The sequence below is a fragment of the Barbus barbus genome (genome assembly GCF_936440315.1).
Source record: "Barbus barbus genome assembly, chromosome: 19".
NCBI classification, from domain to species: domain Eukaryota; kingdom Metazoa; phylum Chordata; class Actinopteri; order Cypriniformes; family Cyprinidae; genus Barbus; species Barbus barbus.
Window position 1 is genome coordinate 31,673,318 of NC_136747.1, and position 6,957 is coordinate 31,680,274.

General features: G+C 41.5%; 1 pseudogene across 1 annotated transcript; it reads left to right on the forward strand.

Annotated features, from left to right (window-relative positions):
• The first annotated feature begins 583 nt into the window (after nucleotides 1–583).
• On the forward strand, nucleotides 584–1,795 carry LOC306885839 (gap junction alpha-9 protein-like; annotated as a pseudogene). The gene has a single exon. The product of its transcript is annotated as a gap junction alpha-9 protein-like (transcript).
• Nucleotides 1,796–6,957: the final 5,162 nt, after the last annotated feature.

Here is a 6,957-nt window from a genome sequence, read left to right on the forward strand (position 1 = left end):
CAGCCTCTTGAATAACGCCTCTTTCAGATCATTGTTAAATGCGTTTGATCATGCCGTTAACATGATTAACAGTTTTTCCTCATGCAGCGTTTTTATATCTTTTAGAGAAGCCACTTTCTCAAATGCTGAGCATTGAGTTATTTGTGACCCTGGAGCACAAAATCAGTCGTAAGTAGCACGGGTATATTTGTAACAATAGCCAACAATACATTGCATGGGTTAAAATTAAAAAAAATTTCTTTTATGCCAAAAATCATTAGGATATTAAGCAAAGATCATGTTCCATTAAGATATATATATATTTTTAATTTCCTACCGTAAATATAGCAAAACTTAATTTTTGATTTGTAGTATGCATTGCTAAGAACTTTATTTGGACAACTTTAAAGGCGATTTTTTCAATAATTGGATTTTTTTGCACCCTCAGATACCAGATTTTCAAATAGTTGTATCTCTTTTATCCTTATGACTGGTTTTGTGGTCACATTTATTATTTCTCGTCTGTGAGATTTGGCACGGTTTATGAGAACTGTATGGGTTGTGTTGTCGTCTCATCCGCAGCAGCAGAGATGTCTGTGTGAGGATGGGCGACTGGAACTTTCTCTGAGGGATTCTGGAGGAGGTTCACATCCACTCCACCATGGTGGGGAAGATCTGGCTCACCATCCTCTTCATCTTCCGCATGCTGGTGCTGGGCGTGGTGGCCGAGGACGTATGGAACGACGAGCAGTCCGACTTCATCTGCAACACGGAGCAGCCTGGCTGCCGTAACGTCTGCTATGACCACGCCTTCCCCGTCTCGCTCATCCGCTACTGGGTCCTGCAGGTCATCTTCGTGTCCTCGCCCTCGCTGGTCTACATGGGCCACGCCATATACCAACTGCGCGCCCTGGAGAAGGAGCGTCACTGCAAGCACGTGGCTCACCGGCGCGAGCTGGAGCTGGCGGAGGCGATGGAGCTTGGGCCCGTACATCGGCGGCGGGTGGAGCGGGAGCTGCGGCAGCTGGAGCAGGGGAAGCTGAACAAGGCTCCGCTCCGGGGCCCACTGCTGCGCACATACCTGGCGCATGTGGTGACAGGCTCTGTGGTGGAGGTGGGCTTCATGACAGGCCAGTACCTGCTGTACGGGCCCAAGCTCCAGCCTCTGTACAAGTGTGAGCGGGAGCCATGTCCCAACGTGGTGGACTGCTTCGTCTCGAGGCCCACGGAGAAGAGCGTCTTCATGGTGTTCATGCAGGGCATCTCCGCCGCCTCGCTGCTCCTCAGCCTGCTGGAGATCCTGCACCTGGCCTACAAGAAGCTGAAGAAGGGGCTTCTGGACTAGAGGAACTCGCTGCTGCATCAAGGGCGTAAAGCCACCATCCCGACTGTGCCCGGCGAATTCGCTCCACTCTTGGAGAAGCAGGGCAATGGACCCGCATACCCCGTACTCGTTAACCCCTCGTCTGCGTTCATGCCCATCCAGGTGCGGCAGGAGAACAAGGACGTCGTTTCCAGTCTGCTGGAGCGCAACAGCAATTCTAACAACCTGTGCAGCGAGACTCGATCCCCTGCAGCGCAGAAGTGGCTCCCGGCGGAGTCCCAGAGCTCACAAACGGATCCGTGCAAGCAGCAGCGAAACAGTCTGGCCTGGAGCTGCGTCACGGCGGCGGAAGGGAACGGCTCGGACAGCGCAGACTCTGAGCCCAGCTCCGGCTCACGGCAGCACGGATCCGCAGGGAATCCCTCCTTCTCACCTAACAGGCAAGGAGCGTCACTAACGAGTGGCAGCAGACGAGCCGCCAGTGACCTGTAGATCTGAGGCTCTGTGTGCCTCTCTCACAGGAATCAGTCTGGATCAAAGGGATGGCTCAGCCAAAAATGATCATTCTGTCATCATTTACTCGACCTCATGTTGTTCCAACCAGGGCTGGACTGAGGTTAAAATTCAGCCCTGGACAAATGCAGCCCACCAGTTCCCCCGTTAATGTTTTGTTAGGTTATAGGGGCTTCAATTGGAGTTAGTAAATTAATAAATAAAACAGGACAATGATAGATATTACTAAATTCACAGCAAATTGTCAGTAAAGCATTGATTTTGAGCTAGAAATGTATTGCTGATAAATTGCCATCATTTCCTCACCCTCATGTCAGGACTTACTTTCTTCTGTGGAACACAAAATATATTTTGTAGAATGTTACCAAACCATTTGGGTTACCCTTGATTTCTACTGTAAGGATTTCTTGAATTTCTCAAATTATCATCTTTTATGTAGCACAGAAGGAAGAAATTCATACAGGTTTGGAATGGCATGATGGTGAGTAAATGATGACAATTAACATTTTTGGGTGAACTATCCCTTTAAGAACTTTAATATTTGTAAATAGTAAACACCTAATTTATATAAGACACTGATATTTATCATGCTCTTACTGGATTAACATTTTACTTCAATTAAAATTATAATAAACATCACAAGAAGTAAACTGTCGTCCTCGTTACCATGCTTATCCTATATGGAATTTAAACTAAATAATAAGCAATAATAAACTATGAAATAAAAAAATAAATAAAAAAACTTGAAACTACAAAAACATCTTGTATAAAAGTAAAGTATTCCCCAATATTTAATATAAGTAATAAGAGTAACATTTATAATAAAAACACCATAGGCTATTTAATAACTGCAAGTTAAGTGCTGAATTAACAAGCTTGTAATTATTTATTTGCATTTTCCAATTGGCCTCGTCATGCAGTTCCCTACAAACCCTTAATGTTAGCATCATAGTATTCATCAACTCTTTGATTACCCACATTCTTCGAAATGTCTTTCTTTGTATTCAGTAAGTCATAGAGGTTTGGAATGACATGTTAATGATGACAGAATGATAATTTTTGGCTGAACTGTCTCCTGAAACTTTATTTTCAGCCTAGGCTGTCTAAATATTCAACATTTAGCATGAGGAGTCGTGGCTGTTAATGGGTTTCATATTCATAGATGTTTAAAGATGAAACCATCTGTAATTGACAGACATATCTTAGTGTCTATATTGATGTGTACAGTGGCCTCTGATGGTAAAGAAATCTCATTTTAAAGATAATTTTTATTTATCTATATTGTGGCGGGAGGAGCAAACGACAGACACAGTGGGTGTGGCGTCAGGCCTCTGAGAGGTTTTTATTACACAAAATGATCAAAGAAAGTGTCCAAAAGGAGGTAAAAGTGTCCAAAATAAACAGGGGGGTCTGGTGTCCTCGTAGTGCTGCGGGGTTCGTGAAAGGAGGCAGTGTTCAGAAAGGAAGGGTCCAGGTAAAGGGCGGAGTCTGGTGGCGGCACGCACTCCCCTCTCGGGGCCGGGGCGCGTGTGGCGGCGGCTTCTCCTAAGCGGCTTCGTCCAACGTCCGTCCTCGGCACTTCCGGGGGATTTCGACAGCCCGGCATCCTGGCCCGTCAGCCGTCTCACGGGTGCTCGGCTCTATCCGGACTGCGGGTCTGGCAGCTCGCGTCTCTCACACACCCACTCCCGTCGGGAGCCTGGTGAAGGGCAGCGAATACGGGACGGGGTGGTGCTGATAATAAGGGGGAGGCAGCTGACTCGTCACATTAGAATTAAAAGCTCTTTATGATGTGATGTTTTAACGATATATAGCTGTGAGATGATCAGTAAGATCAGTGCTGGTGTTGCTGGTATTCAGTCAGCAATGCATATTATATTATATTATATTATATTATATTATACAGTCAGAGCACCAAATACATAGATACTATCTGTCATCCAAGTTCATATAACCTTGCAGAATTTATGCAGAGATAAAATATATTTACAAAAAAAAAATCTATCTTGTAGATTTTGTGATTCTATACAAACCTACACACTAAACTGAATTAAGGAAAAAATACAAAGATGGGGATTATTTCCCACAATCCAGTGCTAATTCATCTTCTTATGATGGACATCTTGAGATGTCAGCCAACTGACAATTAATTTGATCAATTCCTTGCACCATTTTTTTTTACGTTTCCAAAAAGAACAGAAAATTGTGTTGTGCACTTTAAGCACTTACACTGACGCTCAAACGTTTGAGATCAGTTCGATTTTTAATGTTTTTAAAGAAGTTTCTTCTGCTCATCAAGGCTGTATCTATTTGATCAAAAATACAGAAAAAAACTTTTTTTAAGGTTTGACCCATTACTGATTCTTCGGGCACTAATCTCTGACTCATGTTAATCGGCAGTTTATTGAGTGCACCTGCCGGTGTGGTTTAGACACCCTTTAAAAGAGAGTACCATCAGAGATATGGAGGTTCGGTTTTGGACTTGGATTTTGGGTTGTGTTTTTTGTTTAATTTGATTTATGTTGTTTGAGCATACTGACATCGCTACAACAGCACATTACATTAACATTCAGACACCCTGCTTTACATACTGATGATGCTGATGTTTCAGAAATATTGTTATTTTTGTTGTTTTGTTTTATTATAATGTTTTATTTTGAGTTTAATAAAGCCTTTCTTTATGGAGCTTTATGTTTTCGTGCGTCCCTCCTTTTGTTGCTACCCTTTGAGCCAGGGGTCGTAACAACATTGATTCTCTGATTTATAAAAAGTTACAAAGAACAGCATTTATTTAAAACATTATGTTGCAATATACAATGCTATTCAAAAGTTTGGGGTCAGTAAATTGTTTCTTCTTTTAAAGAAATTAATACTTTTATTCAGGAGGGATGTTAAATGAATAAAAAGTCATAGTAAAGACATTGCTAGAAAATATTTCTATTTTGAACAAATGCTGTATTTTTTAACTGTTCATCTAAGAATCAAAGAAAAAAGTATCACATGTTCCAAAAAAAAAAACCAATATGAAGCAGCACAAGTTTCAACACTCATCATAAATCAGCATACAATGGGGCAAATAAGTATTTGGTACACTGCCGTTTTTTCAAGTTTTCCCACTTACAAAGAATGAAGAGATCTGTAATTTTCATCGTAGGTACACCAACTGTGAGAGACAGAATATATATATATATATATATATATATATATATATATATATATATATATATATATATATATATATATAAAAAAAAAACAGAAAATCACATTGTATGATTTTTTTAATAATTTCCATTTTATTGCATGAAATAAGTATTTGATACAATAGAAAAATGGAACTTAATTTTTGGTACAGAAACCTCTATTTACAATTACAGAGGTCAGACGTTTCCTGTAGTTTTTGACCAGGTTTGCACACACTGCAGCAGTTTCAGCTCCCTCCATAGATTTTCTATTGGGTTAAGGTCTGGAGACTGGCTAGGCCACTCCAGGACCTTGAAATGCTTATTACGGAGCCACTCCTTAGTTGCCCTTGCTGTGTGTTTGGGGTCATTGTCATGCTGGAAGACCCAGCCACGACCCATCTTCAATAGTCCCACTCGGGCCTGGTCCCACGCACAGGGTCCACCATCCATCCGAGTTCCTTGACTTTCAGCAAATTGAATTATTTCTGGTTAAATTCACACATTCTCCTCTTTAATCATTTATTTGCTTTAAGCATGTAGACATGATCTTATCATGAATCTATGAAGGCCTCATTTGTACTGTGTAGAATCTCTATTTCATCTACCCATACTAACATTAATGTATCATGTCTAAAATAGATTTCCAAAATGTGTTTTATGAATTGTATTTATGAATCTACTATGTTTCTAAGGGTGTTTTATGAGGGGTATTCTTCAAAGGGTTAGATTTTAAGATATGCTTCGTAATTACTTTTCATTGAGAACAAAGAATCATGGGTGACCCATCATAATCCAGTTCAGGATTTGATCCGATCCAGTCGTCCTCAGAGTCTGGTCCGGGTTTTGCTCAAATCCAGGAGACCGCAGTATCCGGTCCGGGTTTTGCTCCAATCCAGGAGACCACAGAATCCGGTCGTCCTCAGAATCCGGTCCGGGTTTTACTCCAATCCAGGAGACTGCAGAATCCGGTCATCGTCAGAGTCCGGTCCAGGTTTTGGTCCAATGCATGATTTATGAAAATGTCCATCTGAAACACAAGATTTTTGAAAACAATTTCCATCTGAAATACATGATTTTTGAAAATGATTTCCATCTGAAATACATGATTTATGAAAATGTCCATCTGAAACATGATTTTTGAAAACATTTTCCATCTGAAATGCATGATTTTTGAAAATGATTTCCAACTGAAATACACGATTTATGAAAACAATTTCCAATGTGAAATACATGATTTATGAAAATGTCCTTCTGAAAAACATGATTTTTGAAAACAATTTCCATCTGAAATATATGGTTTATGACAACGATTTATGAAAATGTCCATCTGAAACAGGGTTAGGGGTTACAAAAAAACTTAAAACAAATTCCAATTTCGGTTGTTCACTATCCTGTCACTCCTTCTGGCCACTTTCCAGTCCCAATCGGGCCTGGTCCTACGCCCAGGGCCCACCATCCATCCGAGTTCCTTGCCTTTTAGCAAATTGAATTATTTCTGGTTAAATTCACACATTCTCCTCTTTAATAATTTCTTTGCTTTAAGCATGTATATATGATCTTATCATGAATCTATGAAGGACTCATACTGTGTAGAATCTCTATTTCAACTACCCATACTGACATTAATGTATCATGTCTAAAATAGATTTCCAAAATGAATCCGGTCCGGGTTTTGCTCCAATCAAGGAGACCGCAGAATACGGTCGTCCTCAGAATCCGGTCGTCCTAAGAATCCGGTCCGGGTGTTGCTCCAATCCAGGAAACCGCAGAATCCGGTCGTCCTCGGAATCCGGTCCGGGTTTTGCTCCAATCCAGGAGACCGCAGAATACGGTCGTCCTCGGAATACGGTCCGGGTTTTGCTCCAATCCAGGATACCGTAGAATCCGGTCGTCCTCGGAATCCGGTCCGGGTTTTGCTCCAATCCAGGATACCGCAGAATCCGGTCGTCCTCGGAATCC